The sequence below is a fragment of the Perognathus longimembris genome, chromosome 17 (genome assembly GCF_023159225.1).
Source record: "Perognathus longimembris pacificus isolate PPM17 chromosome 17, ASM2315922v1, whole genome shotgun sequence".
NCBI classification, from domain to species: domain Eukaryota; kingdom Metazoa; phylum Chordata; class Mammalia; order Rodentia; family Heteromyidae; genus Perognathus; species Perognathus longimembris.
Window position 1 is genome coordinate 26,260,724 of NC_063177.1, and position 20,471 is coordinate 26,281,194.

The 20,471-nt window shown below is 37.8% G+C and overlaps 1 protein-coding gene across 3 annotated transcripts in view; it reads left to right on the top strand.

Moving 5' to 3' along the window:
• Positions 1-20,471, top strand: part of Bcas3 (BCAS3 microtubule associated cell migration factor) — a 518,556-nt gene that overhangs the window by 268,336 nt on the left and 229,749 nt on the right. The window lies entirely within an intron of this gene.

A 20,471-nucleotide genomic window follows, 5' to 3' on the forward strand; every position in this document is an offset into this window, starting at 1 on the left:
ACATGCTGAATTTTCCCATATACACACACAAGAGTGTGCGTGTATGCACGCACACACATACACACACAGACTCAACAAAAATAAATTTAAGAATCTGTGACACTCATATACGTAGCATCTGTTGTCAATCCAACAATGTAAGCTGATGACTATTGGAATTCACATACAGTTTTTATTTACTTTGATTTATGTTTAAGTGGATTATCTCAGAGAACCTGGCCCAACAGATAGAGGCTGTGAATGATCCCGTATTTTAGGTAAATCCCTTTTATTTCTCTACTCTTCATATGCTGCATGCAATGTACATGTGATTCAGTGTCTCTTCTCTCCACATCTTCACAATTGATAGCACTCCTCCTCCAGCTGCATTCACATCTCAACAGTTTGGTAGTATCTTAAACAGGCCTGGTATATTCAATATATATTCCATATAAAGACAACCAGGGTGACTGGGCACTGGTGGCTCATGCCTGTAATCCTATCTAATTAGGAGCCTGAGATCTGAGGATCACAGTTTGAAGCCAGGCCCAGGAAGGAAAAATCCATGAGACTCTTATCTCCAATTAACCACCAAAAAATTGGAAGTGGCACTGTGGCTTAAAGTGGTAGAGCACTAGCCTTGAGCTGAAGAGCTCGTGGACAGTGCCCAGGCCCAGAGTTCAAGCATCAGGACTGGCAAAACAAAACAAAACAAAAAACAGGGTCAAACAAAAACATCTACCTTCAAAATAATAATGATGATGTATACTCTATATGAAGACTGTATCTGTTTTCTGTCACTCATGAGCAGCCAGTCCATTCAATCTAGGGCTAATGCACAGTAAGCACTCATTATATGTTGACTAACCCTGTTTCTAAGTCTTTTTATCCTACAGTTCCCTTGAGAGAGTTCATCATCTGCCCAATGAATCTGTTGGGTAGGGCTGTGAGAAGCGAGGGGCAGAGGTGCTACAGGAAGAGTAGCTTACTGCACGTTCTCCCTTACAACAGTGTATTTCTTTGGCTATCTCTGGGCATGGCTGTCTTCGGCAAAGGTGGTCTGTGCTATGCTACTGGCTAATACTAAAGTTTGAAAATTCTAGCTATACAGTGGGCTTGAAACCAGCCTGGGCAAAAAAGTCTGTGAGACTCTTATCTCCAATTAATCAACAAAAGGGAGAAGTAGAATTGTGGCTCAGGTGGTAGAGCACCAACCATAGCAAAGAAACTAAGGGACAGTGCTTAGGCTCTGAGTTCAAGCCTCAGTTCCAGCTCCAAAAAAAGAAAGAAATACCTTTTTGTTTGATTCTTATTGACATATATACTAACATCTAATTTTATTTTTTGTTCTGTCATATGGAGGCCCTCCTGTAGAACCGAACAGAGTTTTCAGAAGATAATTACCCCAATCATTATTTGTTTTCATATTGAGTAAATTTTGTCACACATGATCAGGCCAGTCCACCTGGCCTGTGCTTCTTCTCTGTGCTTACATAATCTGTCAAATATGAATTAAAACTAATGTAGGATATATTTCTTTTCTTGTCTTCTCTTTACATTTGGAGAGGTGTGTTTCTTTTATTTATGTTTGCTTATTTAACACCATTAGTTTCTTATTCAGTTATTTAGCTAGAAAAAATGATTTCTAGGATTCTGCTGCACAAGATGAAGCATGGGGTAGTCTTGTTATCTATTTAGTATATTAGCTAATAGTTGAGCTGAGGCACTGGTGGCTCACATCTGTAACTTTCACTACTCAGGACACTGAGAGCTGAGGATCATGGTCCACTGCCAGCAAGGACAGGAAAGTCTACGAGACGCTTATCTCCAACTAACCAGCAGTAAGCTGCAAGTGGAGCTGTGGCTCAAGTGGTTAAGTTCCAGCTTTGGGTCCAAAAGCTGGCATCATCCAAGACCTCAAATCAAACCCCAGGACCAGAACAAACAAACACCCCAAATATTTGATCTTGAATACTTTCCACTGACGATTTAACAACCAGCATCTGGTGGTTTATTTATTTGGTCTGAATTTATCTGTCAATAAATGTAATGATTATGACAGCACATCCTTCTTATTTAGTTTTAACTGTAGGCTGTTCTAGAATTATTATTTTTCAGATCTTGGAGAGCCACAGAAATATTGCTATTTGTGTATCAGTTTTCTGTAACATATTTTTAAAAATGTTGCTAGTTTTGCATTAGTAGTTGTAGTCACTATTTTTTAAGGAGCTAAAGAGTGTGAAACGTTGTTGGTATATTTTTTCTGAATCTTCAGTAGGTTTCCTTGGTGAGTTACTAGTTAGTTACACAAAAATATTCATCAGTTCTAAAGTATGGGAGTTTTTTCCTCCTTTGAAAAGTGGTTTAAGTCTATTTTCCATCTATTACTCAACATTAGGGATCTGCCTGCCAAATGATCCCAGGTGTGGGGTTGCAGCAGGTAATTTCCTGAACAGTATGGTACAGATGATTTTCTGTGTTAGAAGATGCTATCGGCTCACCTGGCCTCTTAGTGACAGAGAAATCCTTTGTTTATTCATTTAGTAGGCAGATTAACCCTAATGAATATTGGCTTCCTGGAAATAGATACAGGTGACAATGGCAGAGTGAGGAGTGGGAAGAAGTAAGACAAATTCCCTCTTCTTTCTTCACTTATAAATAATGGTGTCTTTCATAGCAGAGTGTTTTAAATCAGAAAGGAATCTAAAATATTTAAACTAGAAGTAGTTTTAAATAATCAGCCTTTAATTTTCATTTTGAATGTCAATGTATATAGATGTTTGTTCTTGTCAAAAGAACTAAAGGTTTTCTGATTTGGGCAAACTACTTAAAAGTTTCATGTTTCCATTACTATTTTTCCCCCTTGGGAGAGTATTTCACTATGTTGCCTAGGCTGGCCTTGAATCTATTACATTTAAATGAAAATATTTAATTAAATACTTCATGCTTCTTTGGTCAGAGTTATTCACTTGAACAGGAAAATGCATTTCTAATATGCCTCGTACTCAAGTTAAAATTTTGTGAATTAGAGAAATAAAACAAAGGAAATGTGTTAGTTTTCTGGGTGAATTTCATTACATACTTCGTATTACTTCAATGAGATTAATTTGTTTTCTTGGGAATAGACATGAAACTAATCTAGGTATCAGAAAAATATTCATCAAGCTATACATTTTCTTTAAAACTTGATTGATAGGACCTTTGCTTTTAGTCACTTATCAATTTTAGCAAAAGTAGTTTTATATTGATATTATTTTATGGATCTTTGATGTATTATCAATAGCATATGAAAATGAACTATCTGCAAATATAGCTCTGAGTTTTGCTTACTGAAGGATGGAGAACTTATCAGCATTTTCCATGAATCATTTTGGAGGTAGATTATTCCCAAGGCAGGAATGTATAGGCACAGATGTGAAAATCTCTTAATGTGCAACCAAACTCACAAATCTTACAGCTGTGATTTATTCTGTGCTCTCCACAGACTCCCAAGATGTCTTCTTTCACATAACTTTATCCATTGGAGGAAAACTTAAAATTCTTCCCTTCCACATGTTAAAGGCTGCAGATAGGCTTTCTGTTATGCCTTTGTCATTGACTGTAAAAGCTCTAGAATTTCAAGAAGTGAAAAAACAGAATTTACTTTGTCGTGAAGATTTAAAATTTACGATTTGTTCTAGGTATGGGGTTGAGGTTTTGCTTGAATTGTGTTAGGGGAAGTTCTGTAGAATGTGAGATATATATGAATTGGAGGAGTAATAAATTCTGCATGAATCTTTTGGTTCTTATTTAAGATTACTTTATCCTTAAAACTAATGTTTCTATAACCTCTGACCGAATACAGAAGATCCAAATACTTCCAAGGGTGAGAATTTTTCTTTGCCTGTTGTGAGATGTTTAATTCACTCCAATTGCAGGGTCTGTTGTGTGGCATGCGGCTACATCAGAAGTATATGTGCAAATTTTTAACTTAAATCTCATCTTTAAAAATATGAAGGAACTCTTTTTACTGAATTGTCAGTAATATTTATTTTCTCAAATGTTGGTAGGGGAGAAAGCAATGTTCATATGTTATCGTCACACGTACCACTGCCTAGGTTAAATGGCTTTTTCTTTCCTTTTAGTGAAAAACCAAAGGACAACAGTCATTATACGATTTTGTGTTTTAAGTATTTTCATAATCCAATATAAATTGGCCCACCCAAGGATTATGTCTGTCTTGTAAAGATGTGTTTATATAGTCATTGGGTGAAAGATTGCAGAAGTTGAACCACTGGTTTTGAAAGTTGAGCCAGACCAGGAAAAATCAGGATACAATTTGGCACTTATGGAGACGAAATGATTTCCTTTTTAGCTGCTGATTTCTACTGGGAAATGTATCCTTGGACTGAAAATTGCATCCGGAAAAATGTTTATGTAGTGTTTTTCAAGTGACTGATTATCCTTCTAACCTTTAACATGAACTGTGTCTAATTTTGGGCTCATTTAACTCTTTCATGACTAGGGGATTTTTCTTTTTGTGGGAACTGTTACAAATAAACATCATTACTACTTTGGATAGGGAATTGTGTTACTTACATGGTAACAAAAATATGAAATGTGTTAAGACTTTTCGGGATGGTTATTTTTCTAAGCAGATAGTTAAGCCACCAAACCTACCCCCATATCACAAGTGCTTAGATACTACATTATATGTAATGTGCTTTTGAAAACAGTTCAGTCTGTTTGCACTGTTCTATCTCCCACTCTTACTCTTCTGCAACCTGCATAAGAAAGACCTTCTTGACATTTTAGTGAGGGATACATATATGTATTTGTGTGTGTATATATGTGTGCATGCATATATATATTTGGTCGGTTGTGGGGCTTGAACTCTGGGCCTGGGTGTGGTTCTTGAGTTCTTCAGCTCAAGGCTAGTGCTCTACCACTTGAGCCACAACTCCACTTCCGATGATTAATTGGAGATAGAATCTCACAGACTTTCCTGCCCCAACTGGGTTTGAACCATGATCCTTAGATCTCAGCTTCCTGAGTAGCTAGGATTATAGGTATGAGCTACCAGTGCCTGGCAGGTAATATATATTTGATCTACATGGTCTTCATAACAATATTTGTTTACATTTTATTTCTTATACATTTACTAATTTCTTTGGCTAAATTATTGCTATATATTGTCCATTGTGGATTATCGGGATCTCTGCTCCCAGATATCTCTATTCAGCTCTACCTAAGTTAATTGATGTCTATCAGTAGATGTTGTCTCAGTGGCCTTGTCTACTCACACCTCCTGGGCTAGAACTGTGCTGTCCAACATAGTAGCCACTGACTACATTTTTCTGTTTCTACTTGTAATTCATTTCCTCAGTTGCATTAATCCCACATTATTATCTTGGGCAGCATGCGATGTTGAACACTTGTGTGCAGACTGGGAAATATAGTTACATCCTCAGAGTTGGGAATGAAAAAAATAAATATCAAACTACAGAGTAGTTTGGGGATCCATAATCTGAAAATCTGATGTGCCAACATGATGCCCAAAACATTTTGGATTTGGGAGCATTTTGAACATTTGGTGGTCCTGGTTGCTTCTGAGATGCTCTTTCCCTCCCTCTCTCCTTTCTTCTCTCCCTCCTTTATTTCTTTTTTGTATTTTTCTTGTGAGAGAAAGGGTCCCACAAAGTTGGAAGGAATTATACACATGTCTACACAGGGACAAAGCTTCTACCTGCTTGAAAAGTGTAACTTAAGGAGTGCGCACTTGGAAATTGCATTCTGCCAAATGGAGGTCTTTCTGTTCAATATCGCTTTGAAAGTAGAATCTGTGCTGCATTTGTGTCTCTTTGGAGAAGACATTCTACAAAGAAATACCACAATTCCCATTGAACTCAGAAAATATGATTAAGGAATTTGAATGTAATTACCCAAAGTTTGGCTTTTCTTTTAAAGAACTCATTCACTTTAGAGATTCCTTGATACACTGTAAATCTGACAACTAAATCTGGTTTTCTTTTGGAAACCTTCCATCAGTGATCATGTGAGTCAAGGATGAGTACATAAAGCCTATGCAGCAAGAGCAGCCTGAGCGATACTGCATTTTGACTTAAATCAGATTTTTATCCATGGCTGATATGCAGAGGGTCTACTTAGTGCAACGTACGGAGTCCCATTCAGCTTCCTTCTGTATTTGGTGGAGGTACAGACTTAATTAAATGAAGGATAACATGAAGGCACCAATAGATATTTATCCCAACCAGTCACAAAGTCAAGTCACTGCTGAACAGAGTTTTTTTTTTCAAAGACAATTTGAGGAGTGATGTACAAATCTTCAGCTTTTTTTCTATATAAAATCCACAGCATTTATAAAAGAGATGTAGCGACAGGGCGAAAGCAAGTAACCCAGCAGAGTTTGTGCCAGAAACTATTAGCCCTCCTTTGTTGTGTTTCTACATTGTCTTGTCAAACATCTGGAAACCAGCATGTTTGCAGACCTCTCAGAACATGATTTTGCATTTACATCATTGTGTTAGCTGGTAGATTTTTTTTTTTCCTTTAAGGAAAAAAATCAGCAACTTTTGGTCTGTCACAAGGTCAAGTGATGATTAGTGATTCAGTCTCTCCTAAACACATGGTTAGCCCAGAAAAGTTAAATCAGTTCCCAAAAGTTTGGTAACCATTAGAGTACTTCCTAAGTCACTTCCGGATGTCAGTCCTAAGGTGGAAAGGGGGACCGGGACCTATACTGAGTTTGCTCCAGTTTTCTACCAAAGGGATTTAATTTGGCAGCTGATCCAGCCAAGGAAACACTCACGCAAGTGCAGAGCTAGACAGGAAACACTTTTGAAAGTGCTGTTTTGATAGAGGATCATGAGATCAGGCAAATAGCTGTGAACTTTCTATGTAGCCTAGGCCATGTAGCACCCGGCCAGGGACCTCAGGGGATAGAATATGAGAAAGGAAATTAAAGGAAGGTCAGAGAACTTTTTGAAGAGCAGTGCTAAAACTTATGAATTTCTTTGAAGTGGAGGAACCTAATTGATGCATTCCTTTGTTGTTGTTTGTTCTTTTGTAAAACATTCCACCACCATCATTCACCTTTACATTTTTAATGTGTTTGTTAGTGGAGACTGTATCAATTCTAACCACTTTTTATAGCTCTCAAAAGAATGCATGTCCAAGGCAGACATTGCACTGAGCAAAGGTTGTACTTTAGGAAGATGGACGTTTTATAATGATCGGTTTTGACAATTTCTTCTGGTTGCCATGTGTTTCCCAGTCCTGCTGGTGGGTGGGTATTTGTCAGGAATGAGAATATGTCTGAGTCAGGCTGCTTTATAGCAGCCAGATTGGATTTTCAACTTCTAGGGCCTTCAGACATCCCTAAAGCACTTTGGAAACATAGAAGAGGGTCTGTGTTACTCTTGTATGAAATGTTGGAGAAGAGACTTTGAACATCCTTCTAAAAGAAATACAGATCCTTGGTTTTAGAGCCTGTTTTAAAACACTGTTTCTGCCCTCCCCCCCCCCCCCCACCTCTGGTTTTGGAGCTTGAATTCAGGACCTGGGCACTGTTTCTGATCTTTTTTTCTCAAGGTTGGTGCTCTACCACTTGAGCCACACCTATGCTTTTGGTTTTTTGCTGGTTCATTGGAGATGAGTCTCATGGACTTTCCTGCCTAGGCTGACTTTGAACAGTGATCCTCAGATCTCAGTCTCCTGTGTAGCTAGGACTATAGGCATGAGCCACTGATATTCAGCTGTTTTGCTCCTTTTATTCATGATTTGTCCAGGGTCTTAATGTCTTTGTCCATATTTTAGAAACTTTAATTTGTATCATTGGTTGGGCCTCTCAAAGGTTTACAGAAGCCACTTTACCATGTATAATGCCTATAGAAATTTTGTTTCTTTTCTTTTTTTCACTTCTAAGATAGGACCCAAGACCTTGCCATGCTGAACTACAAAGTCCTTACTGATAGTCTTCCTAAAATACTAAAATACTCGTTCTGCTTTGAGGCTCCTATTCTTTTTTTTTTTTTTCCAGTCCTCGGTCTTGGGACTCAGGGCCTGAGCACTGTCCCTGACTTACCTTTTTGCTCGAGGCTAGCACTCTGCCACTTGAGCCACAGCGCCACTTCTGGCCATTTTCTATATATGTGGTGCTGGGGAATCAAACCCAGGGCTTCATGTATAGGAGGCAAGCACCCTTGCCACTAGGCCATATTCCCAGCCCCGAGGCTCCTATTCTTTAGAACATTTGATTATATCCCATTTTACTGCATAAGTAACCTTACTCTAGTAAACTTGATCTTGTTTTTTAGTTGGGCTCTATGCAGTTCTGATCTTACCTTCTAAAGACAACCCCAAGAAATATTTCTCTCCTATGTTCTTCTGAGAGTGTTTTATCCCAGAGTTCTAAGAGACATAGGTTCTATAAAAACAGGCAGAGCAAAGGAAAATTGTTTTATCTACATTCAGAAAGTGACCGTGTCTTTTGATAGATGCCAGTTTCTATTCCAAAGTTATATTAAGCAAATTGAAGTGAAGAGAACACTAATGTTTCTTTTTTCTTTTTTCTGTCAGTCCTGAGGCTTGAACTCAGGACCTGAGCACTGTTCCTGAGAAGATTCTTTTGCTCAAAGCTAGCACTTGAGCCACAGCACCACTTCTGGCCTTTTCTGTTTATAAGGAATTGAACCCTGGGCTTCATGCATACTAGACAATCACTGTACCACTAAGCCAAATTCCCAGCCCCCAACAGTGTTTCTTGATTCCTGTAACTCTGTCTTAGACACAGCTCCTCAGTGCAGACAACAGGGTCCACATTGTCAGACTGTGGTAAGATACTTGATCAAGCCACCAGCTTTCACAGACAATGCAATCCAATGCCAAAGAAGTTGGAACAGCAGTAGCTCTTGGCTGCTGAGCAGGGTATGATGATGCTACTGCCTCGGAGCTGTATGTGTTAGGCTAAGTGCTACTTGTGCTTTCTTTCTTGATTCTGTGCCATGCACATTTTTTTTCCAAGGGCCAATAGAAAGAGGGTTTTTAATTTTTCATTAGAAAAGTTGACATCAAATTTTGAACTCACGGACTTGCTCCTTTGCATAATTGACTATAGTCTGTTTTTCTGTCTCTGGGAAGATTTCACACGGCAGCCTGTGTTCATGAGTTGTGGAAGGCCTTGCCATAATCAAGATCTATCTTCCTTTGGAAAACTAATTTTCCCTACTGCCATAAATTCTTTTAGCTTCCTGACACATTAATATACTCAGGAAAATAGTGTGTAATAATTTCTTGGATTTAGGAGAATTTTAGCAACTCAGTCCTATGTAACTCCTTTGTATATCACCTTTGTAATAACAATTTAAAATTTTTAAAAATTGCAATTCTGACTTCAAGTGATTCAGCCTAAGTAAACCAATTAATTGTAGGTAGAGTATAGCTATCCTTCTTTGCAATCTCTCTATAATAGATATTATTTAATATTTGACCCATGCAGAACATAGGTATAGAAGATGTATAGAAAAATCCTAGATTCTAGTGTAAACTGCAATACTAACCAGCTATGTTGACCTTCATCTAATATGTTTAATTTCAAATGCTAGTACCACCACGAAGAAAAAATACATATATTGCAAACTCACACATCAAGTATGACCAATTTATGCTTAACATTGGAGTCTCATTCCACCTTTGCCAACCTATTTCTGCATAAAGGCCTTCCTTCCTTGAGGCCTGTGTGCCCCCAGGCCTTTTTAGCCTGTAGTGCTGTGCACTTCTCTGTTTTTCTTTCCCTGAGAGTGCTGATTAGTGACTTGCGGTGTGGATTCTGATTTATCGCAGACCAGAGCTGCCCCTAAGGGGCTGAGCAGAAACACTCATGAAGGAGCCCTGATTAAAAAGAGTGGTAATGAAGACAAATGTTTCAGAGGGAGTTGAGAGAAAACCAGTCCTTGGCATTCCCTGCAGCTCCTCTGAGCTTTTGAAAAGGAGGTAGTGGTAGCCAAAGGAAATATTTCTTCTTTGTTGTTTATTTCTCATGGCACTGGAAACATTTTTCTTTTCCTCCTGGGTGTTCTAATTCTCACTTGTTAACTGCTTTTCATGCAGCGTTGCAATTAACCCCGGGCAGATACCTCACCATGCTCCCCTTATAGCTACTCCATCTCCAAAGAAGTTTTTAATGCTTTGACCTATAACCATTTTTAAATTCTTCAGACTTGACACTTTTGCCTAATTTCTCAGATCATTAAATCACACTTCTGGTGTTTTTTTATTCAGAGAATTTTACTAAATTGGATGTTAGGTACCTATAATCACCTTCCCTTCGTATTTTTACAAGACAGAATACCATTAGAAAAAACCAATTCACAGCTAGGTTGAAGTTTCACGGCTAATGTTTGTCCATAACTAAAAACACCATTCCCAAACTGCTTAAATGGAAGTGAGAACCTTACAGAGAAGTAGCAGTGTTTGAATAAGGTCTTTGGGCATCTCCCAAATCAGTGGTTTCAACATCAGTAGGCCCGTCTATTCACCAATATAACCCAAATCCTATTTTCTTTCTGAAGGTTCTGTAGGACTTGAATAAATGCTCAAGCTGTAGATTAATTATGATAGGTTTGCACAATGAATCTCTGAAATACATTGGTCTAAATACAAAATCCAGAATACTTTGGGAGAAAAGATGCATTGAAAGCCATGAGGTAGTTGAGTAAGATTAAATAACTGTGCATACCCTTCCATGTTCTGTTGGTTTATATCCTTCATGCTTTACTAAATGCTAAAGACACAACATGAAGACAAAGAAGGACAAGATAAACAGAATATAGAGGCTATCCCCCATTCACTGTGAACGAGATGTACATGTGGATTCATAGGAAGTTATCAAAGAAACCAAGTAAAGATCAAAAAGTGCCACCATGGACTTACTAAAAGATTTCAACTCCAGAGGAAGAGAGTAGTTTCCAATAAAGTAGTCTCCCTTTTGGCAGATAAAGTTTCTTTGTACTTGGAAACTTTGTCTTATATCCAAGGCTAAAGGAAAATTTTAATCTAATTGTTAGATCAGCAAACTTACTTTCTTTTAAGCCATTCATGTGAAAGAAGCTTTTTGTTTTGTTTTCGTTGCCAGTCCTGGGGCTTGAACTCAGGGCCTGAGCACTGTCCCTGGCTTCTTTTTGCTCATGGCTAGCACTTGAGCTACTTTTGGCTTTTTCTATATATGTGGTGCTGAGGAATCGAACCCAGGGCTTCATGTATATGAGGCGAGCACTTTACCACTAGGCCATATTCCCAGTCCTGAAAGAAGCTTTTCAAGTTAGGCCTATGAACTTTCTGGAAGTTTTACCTCTGTCTCTAGCAAAACAAAACAAAAGCTAGAAAAAGACAAAAAGCAGAACTGATGATAATAAGTTTAACATTTCTCAGATGCAAGGAAGTATTTTATATTACCTGATTCTGAAAAACATGAGATTACAGGGTGGAGGCATGGCTTAGTTGGTAGAGTGCTAATTAATGAGATTAAGCTGGGTGCTGGAGATTCACACCTCTAATTCTACTCAGGGAAGTAGATTGAGAACTAAGGTTCAAATCCAGCCTAGGCAGGAAAGTCCTTGAGACTCTAATCTTCAGTTAAAACCAGCAAAATTTTAGAAGTGACGTGGTTCCTGTGGTAGAGTGCTAGCTTAGAGTAAAAAAAGCTAAGGAACAGTTCCCAGGCCTTGAGTTCATGCCCCAGTACCAGCACAAAGAAAAAAAAAATCTGAGATTAAAGATTAAAGAACATACTTTGGAAGAAGAGCTGAGTAGGCCTTTCACATTCATGTTGTTTCTGCTAAGGTTGGATCTCTCTTAAAGACTGAAACAGTTGCACAAGTACAAAGAAAGGGCACTTAGGTTCTGAGTCTAGGCTAAATGATGTCAAGTACAAGTTCTGTAGGAAAAGCCAAAATCTGCTACAGTTCATCTGCCAAGAGGTGAAAAGTTAGATTGCTGGACTAATGACCAAGTTCTGGGATTCCTTCAGGAACATACTACAGGGCAGTAGAATTCTGTGCAAATTTAAGCCAGTTAACATTACTTTTCTGTTAACAGAAGGAAAAAGAGTAATTTTTCAGAGTCAATTCCACTCTTAAATACTTCCCAATTTGAAATACTAGCATACTGTTTTTTGTTTTTCCTGGCATCCACAAGGCATACTGAGATTTCATGGACATCCTAATCTTTCTTTGAGGATTTGGGAACACATAAGAAAAACCAGATAGAAAAGAGGGAAAAGGAAATAGATTATTTCCTTGGCCCCTTTAAACAGATAAATTGGAAGGGTGCTTTCTGTGACAGCCATTGGCCTGCCAGTAGACTATCCAAAAATTATCATCTTTAATTCTTTTCCACTTATTCCATTCTTCTACTTAGCATATGATTTATACATAGTTATTCCTGAGATCCACAGGGTAGGTTTGAGGACTGTAACATACTGTGAAATTACAGAAAAAGAGGAAGAGTTTGATGTATTTTGAAAATGTTGTAAATAGTCTCTTTCAAGGCAACCAATATAGTTAAGTAAAGTGCCATGTTAATTGTTAATTTAGGAGCAGTATATTCATATATCTTTCAAAAAAGAAACTGAAAAAATACAATTTGTGGATATAAAGGGTAGATCAATAATAGCATGCATTGATTTTTTAAAATGTTAGATATTATCCTCAGTGCTTTATGAATATTATCTTATTTAATCCCTATTTTATAAATTAAGTTGAAGTTTTGAGAATATGATAATTTGGTAGAGTTACCATTTCTGACCATGCATGTCTGACACTAAAACCCTCATTTAAAAAAACAAACATGGTAGTTAATGGCTTATGTCTGTAAGCCTAGCTACTCAGGAGGCTGAGATCTGAGGATTGCAATTCAAAGCCAGCCCTGGCAAGAAAGACCCTTCTCTCCAGTTAAGCACCAGAAAACCAGAAGTGGTAGAGCACTAGCCTTGAGCTAAAGAGCTAAGCGACAGGCTCAGACTTCAAGCCCCCGGAAAAATAACAACAACAATAAACATAGTTTTAGTTGATCCATAGAAATTATTGATTTGTTAGACACAGTATGATGTATATAATAGCACATATATTCTCTCTGCAATGATTAGATTGGCTATTTGGCCATTCAAAATCCTAGCAACTAGCTATTGTGTTATTGTGTGTGTGTGCGCACACCCATGAATGCTTACACTGCTATTGGGTCTTGAACTCAGAGCCTTGTGCTCTTGCTTGGCTTTTTCACTCAAAACTGGGGCTTTACCACTTGAGTCATAGCCACACTTCTATCTGTCTGGTGGTTAATTGGAGATAAGAGTCTTACAAACTTGGCTGACAGGGGTAGTTTCAGACTTTGATCTTTGGATCTTAGCCTCTTGCGTAGATAGGATTACAGATAGGAGCTACCACTACCTGGCCAACTAGCTCTTTGGAAATAGTCATTGGCAAATGTAGTCAACCAAATGTGCTGTAGAGCAGTAGATGTTATTCCTCTTTCCATCTCTACCTCTGTCCACCTCCACCTCCTCAAGCAGAACTCTCATCATTTATACCAAGCTGTACTACCTTCCTCTGTGACATTGTTCAGTTAATCCATTTATAAAATAAAATTACCAGACTAGACACTTTAGATTCTTCTGTCCCAGAATTATAGGGAAGTATTTAAATATTGGGAGGACTCTGTCATGGTAGACCTTTTTAGACATAATTGAAAATAGTGATGATTATAATGATATTTCAAGTTAACGATAGCTCACATTAATCAGGCATATACTATACAATTATCAAATTAAATTTACAAGCATATTTAATTCTCATTTTTACATCATCATATTTACTCTAAGAAATATTAATATATCTGTCTGTTCATAAAAAGAATGTCAAGTATCCCTAAATCTTTTTTTTTAGATTTACAATGGCATTAGTAATAACGAGGTCCTATATGACTCTCCAAAGTAATAAAAAAAATTAGAATCATAATACAAGTTTTTGAAAGAACTGTTTCCCAGATTAGTGCTTAACCTTTCTTAGTTTCTTTAATAACAGATAGTTTAAAAAACTCGGCCAGAAGGCAGAGAAGCAACAATCATAAGTTTGAATCCAGTTTGGATCACATAACACATTCTAGGCCAGCCTTTGCAATGTAGATCCAGTCTCAAAATTTTTTTTTGTTTAGTGCAATATATTTTCTTCAAAATTCTAGTTTATGGGCTGGGAATATGGCCTAATGGCCAGAGTGCTTGCCTCATATACATGAAGCCCTGGGTTCGATTCCTCAGTACCACATATATAGAAAAGGCCAGAAGTGGCACTGTGGCTCAAGTGGTACAGTGCTAGCCTTGAGCAAAAAAGAAGCCAGGGACAGTGCTCAGGCCCTGAGTTCAAGCCCCAGAACTGGCAAAAAACAAACAAAAAATTCTAGCTTATATGATCTCTGTCTCTATTTTCTTTGCAATATTAGAGTTTGAATTCAGGGAATACCACTTGTACATAAGTGATCTGCCACTGGGTCTATACTTCCAGACCTTTTCATTTTAGGAGATTTATTTAGTTCGGGACTTGTGCTTGTTGCCTGGGTCTGGACCTCAGCCCCCAGCCTGTGCTTCCCAGCCTATGGTCAACTATTTACCTGGGCTAGCCTTGGAATGTAGTCCTTCTAATCTATGTCTCTCAAGAAACTAGGATTAACCCCAGCACCTGGTACAGATGCCTCTGTCAAAAATATTAGCAAATTAAAAATACAAGTAGCCTGAAGTCTCCAGAATCTGACTTGAGATCAATTCAGGACCATATGGTACAGTGAGAGCACCGAGCCTACTGTGACATGTCCGGAGTCCTGTTTCTTGTCTCTAAAGATTCTGTGAAGTGTTTAGTATTGTCTTTGTTTTAACAGGTGAATATAAATGGTTTCTTTCTTAGTGGCACTTTCTGTCACTTACCCTAATGCTCTTAATTCAAGGACATATTCTGTTAGTTCTGGGGAGTTTAAGGCTGAAGCTGCTACACTAATCAGATTGCATCAATGTCAAGTGCCCACTAATTAATATGAAATTTGTATCTGCATTAGGTAAATGTCATTTCACCACAGTGGCCTGAAATATGCTTTTTATCTCTTTGAGTTAACATACCATCTTATTGAAAATATTATATGAAGAAATAAATAACAAACTTGTAAACCCATGTGCATTTGCTTATTAGCAGGAAATAGCTAGAAAGATGGTCAGCACTTCCAGAGATCTGAAAGGAAAATTTCTGCTTCAATTTCATTAGCTAAGTTGTCACCTTGAGGCCCTGTGTATGTATCACAGCGTGGCTGGCAGACTACTGCCACCACCTGTTCATATAGAGTCCACGGGCTAATAACAGTTTTTACATTAAGTGGTAGGGGAAAATAAACAAACAATCAAAAGAGTGGTATTTTCCAAAGCCTGAAATGTCTATGACATCCTAGTTTTAGTATTTATTAATAAAGTCTTAAAGGAATATAGTCATGGTCATTCATTCATGTGTTGACTGTCCCAACTCTGATAGCAAAGTTGCATAATTGCAGCAGAGACTATATGGGCAAAAGATTCTTACTATCTTGCTCTTTACAGAAAACATTTGTAGCATGGCAAACAATATCTATGAGCCTCTCTCGTGTGCCTCACTCTTCTGTATTATAGCTTAGTCCTCTTTCTTCCTACCCCTCCAAAATGTGAAATACTGAGTTTATTGATAAAACAGCTCACATAGTTTCTAGACAATGTCTTAGTTAGTTTTCCATGACTGGAACAAAATACTCAACCAAATAACTTACAAAGTTAAAAGGTTTATTCTGGCTCACAGTTTGAGAGGTTCCACTTCACAATTGATTTGCCTTTTTGCTTTGGGTCTGTGGCACGGTGGGACACGTGGCAGGAGCATGTAGCAGGGCTAAACTTTTCATTTCACATTAGATAGCAAAAGAAGAGGCACTTCCCCTTGCAAGGCACCTCCCTAAGGACCTCCCACAAGACTTAACCTCCTAAAGGTTCTACCTCTTACCCTTAGTACTATCCTGGGGACCCAGCCTTGAACTAATGTATCTTTGGGGGACATTCAACATACATACTATTGCAGTAAAGCTATGTTGTTGTTTTTGGTAGTTTTTTGTAATCTGAGGTGGTAGGAAATATACAGCCTATTTTGAATTATTGTGAACATTTAATCTTCAGCTTACAAAACCCAAAATTATATCCACTGGCAGCATTACCAGTTCTATCTTTTATACAGAGTCAAAGAACAGTGGCCCTAGATAAATACAACCTTTTAGATAAGACAGTCATCTTCAGAATAGCACTATAGAATAGAACTTCCTGTAATGATGGAAAGGAGCTCTATCTGTGATGTCCAGTATGTGTGTACTGAGCACTGGAAATGTGGTTATTGTGAGGAAGGAACTGAATTAATTTAAATTTAAATAGCCATGTGGAGTAAAGGCTGTCATATTAGACAGCACAGCTTTACAAATCTTAGCTTTGACCAAACCACAAACCTAGCAAACACTGCCAGGGCTAAGACCCCAGTTTTGGATTCAATCACTTTCATATATAGTAAGTGTGAACTGTTTATGCATTTAAAAATCACCCTTGTATCTTGCTTATGTGTCTGGTTAGGTTCTTGGACATCATTACTCTAGTGGTGGCAAACTCCTAGAGGTTCTTCAATGTTTCTAAAACTCTTACGTTAAGCAGTTTTGTTTTTTTTGTTGTTGTTGATTTGTTATTACAGAATAATTGACCTGTTTACAGGGCAGTATTGAGGCACTGAGGAAAAACATTGATAATGTGCTATATCTGAGTGTTTTAGGTTTTCAAGAAATCTTTAGGTATTTAAGTTAGGGATAAATTCTTTAAAAAGAAAGAAATATTCTATATGAAATGCCATCTTAAATTATTTGTGGTCTTAGACAAGTTGTACGTAAACTTTTTTTTTATTCCATTAAACCTATTATATCTAGAAAAAAAGGCAACTCAATTATAATGGAAATAGAGGCAAATTTTCAACTTCTGGGTTTTCAAGAATAAATTAACTTAAAAAAATTATTATTGACACCATGCCACATGTCTCCATGTTCTTGTCCTGTCTCCTGGCTCATCTCTGGTCATCATGGTGTCCCACTTCAGCTCTCTCCATTGGAACTGAATTGGTTTATTGTTACTGTTTTTGTACTATCTTTCCTCTCTGGCCTGTTTCCTCACAGTGTTAAGGATATTTGTGAGCTTCAGGCCTTGGTAACAACTGGCTACCTGCAGACTGCTAATGCTCTAATAAAGACTCCAAGATTCAGTCCTTCAAAAAATATTAAGTAGTTGTGCAAAGAAGTTATTTCTAATTGCACTTGCCTTGAATTGTTAGTGGTTTAAGTTCTGAATTAAAGGTGTGTGTGTGTGTGTGTGTGCTCACTCAAGGATTATATATTGTTTCCTTAAAGTTATAAATGATCTAATCTACAGTTTTAAAGATCTTGAGAAATAAAAAATAAAAATATTTTCCCCTTCTCACTTCTGATTCTCTTTTTTTTTTAATAAGGTATACAAAACCTGTTTACAAATTTGTGATTTGGTTGTTTGCCTTTATATATGTTTTTGGTTTTTCTTTCGGTCAAGACTTGAGCAGGGAACGGGGGAAAGCTAATGCCTTTGTATTCGTGTGAGCTTAATGCAAGCTTTCTCTATAGTAGAAACCATAATGTTCATATATTGGTAGAGCTAATTTAGAAAATTTCTTTAAGGAATTCCTTCATACAAGCTCCTACCTAAGAGAAGAGGTGCAAGTGCTCTCACTAATGGTTTCCTAGCCCTCTGTATGCAGCCTGTTCAGGGTGATTTAAAGACTTGTGCTCTTAGTATTGAGGGTAACAAAATGTGAAGGCCTGTCTTCTCACCCTTAGAAACTTGGAATTCAGTTGGTAACAATAAAACCCTGGTGACCATAGAACAAGGCAGATGGAGTTCTCTCAGGGCACAAAGGAGGGAAAGGTTAGTTATAACAGATGATCAGAGAGTCTACTGGGAGGGGGGGATGTCATTTGAGCTTGAATTTTAGGAATAGGTGAAATGTTGACAGGTAAAGATTGAGGAAAAGGTATCCTATTGGCAAGACACAAAGGCACCAAGGCACACACATGCTGGACTAATTTGGGGGAAGAACAGGAATCTGCTTTGAATATATAGCAAAGGATATGTGAGGGGAAGTTGTGGAGGATCCAACTGTCAAGGGAGGTTAGAACCAGACTGAAAAAAACAAGTGCTGGAGGAAGAGTTGGAAGTGCACAACACTAGAGAGTTTTTAGGTGGGGAAGATTACTCTAGAAGCAGATTGCATAGATGTGGGAAAGACTAAGCAAAGTAACTCCATTAAGAGGTTAGCATAGGGGCTGGGAATATGGCCTAGTGGCAAGAGTGCTTGCTTTGTATACATGAAGCCCTGGGTTCGATTCCCCAGCACCACATATACAGAAAACGGCCAGAAGTGGCGCTGTGGCTCAAGTGGCAGAGTGCTAGCCTTGAGCAAAAAGATGCCAGGGACAGTGCTCAGGCCCTGAGTCCAAGCCCCAGGACTGGCCAAAAAAAAAAAGAGAAAGAGGTTAGCATAGTCAAACATTTACCAAGGAATCATAGCCACCGAGGCACATTCTGTGAAGCCACATTAAAATAAAATTGATAATCTTTTTAGGATCTTCTTTTCTGAAGAAATAGTTTGTTTTCTGACCTTTGGCCATCCTTGAATAGTCTTCCCATAAGTTGGGGATGCAAAAGAAAAAGGAGAAAAAGAATGCTTTTACTGTAAAGTTAGCAGAAAGCTTCTAGCTTGAGACAAGTTACCAAATACGTAGACAGTTCTTAGAGAAAGCTTTTATGTCCATTCTTATCCTTATGAAATGGCCATGTAACATTGAATACATTCCAGACGGTGGTGTCGAGATTTAATTGTGCATGGTTTTGTCTTAGTCTGCAAGTGTCTTAACAAAGGCAAGCAAAACCCTGTGCCTTTTGTTCCTTTGAGTGGTTTTGTTTTTAAGTATCATACTGAAATGGTGCATGCATAAAGAAGTGAGAGGTGGATCCATTGCCAGAGCTCCTTTTCATTATCAGCACTATCATTTGTCTTTACCTGGTTCACTTGTACAAATCAACATGACTGGTTTACCTTTAGTATTTAGACCAGTATATAAACATTGCATTCTGCAATCAAAGTCCTTTACCTTTGGGGTGGGGGAATTGGATTGCTTAAATACTTTGGACATGCATGAATCATCCATATTTCAGATTGAGTTTATTATGGAAGTATCACTACACAATCACAGAGATAGTCAACACTTGAAGGAAAAATGCCATAACATTTCCCCTCTTATTTCCTCATACATATTCCTCTGCTTGTTTTTATTGATATTTATTACACCAAAGAGTATAACTTGTTTGGAAAAAAAACAAGGCATAACTATAACTTAGAATATTGGCTAGGTTTTTTCTATACATTATCTCATTTAATCTTGTTGACAATTCCATAAGGTAGAGTTTAGCTGAGTTTTAGATACAAGGAGACAGGGAGTCAGAAAGACTAAATGACTGACCTATGACACAGATTCATTGCCAGGGCTAAATTTAACCTCTGTGCCCTATGACCAAAGCTGATGTCTTAACCACTGTAGGGCGTGGCTCTCCTCAGCACTGAATGATGTGTTACAACCGGGGGACATTTCTGAGAAGAAATTTGCATAGAGGAATCAGAGAATGTTAAAAATGAAAGTATATGTGGAGGTCATCAGTCCTCATTTAGAATTACAATCCTGTGGAACTGATTAATGTCCTCTGTTTTACTAGATTTCTGGAGCTCCTGGGGAATACCAATAAGTGCTAGTGATAACAGTGCAGAGATTAGTCATCAGAAAGTTGATTTGGGGACACAATTAAAGGCAGAAAGAGGCAGTCAGCATGGAATAATTTGCTTGGAAGATCTACATTTCGTCGTGTACTGTATGTGTCTGACCAAAATATAATAGATTGCATCTGGGATATGGAAAAGGAAATAGAGTGATGGAGCAAGTTTGGCCTGGTTTGATGGTTCTTGGGGTTGTAGAGTTTACAATATTTCTCTATTTTGTGTACGAAATTCTCCACAGTAAAACATCCTGAAAAATTCATTTGCAAGCTAGTTTATATATTTATAAGCACCTTTCCCACACTTAATTTCCCCATATATTTAGTACATGTTGTGTGTGTGTGTGTGTGTGTATGTGTATGTATGTGTGTGTGTTTATACTGGAGTTTAAACTCTGCTAAGCAGATACCTACCATGGGAGCTACTCTGTCAGCCCCAATTTCTTTTAATTTCTTCTGGATGTCTTTGTCAAAAGAGACATTTTCTTTATGCCATTTGCTCTCTTAGATTTCCTCTCATTTCTTTTTCTGATTACTTATTTAAAAACTCAACTTTTTC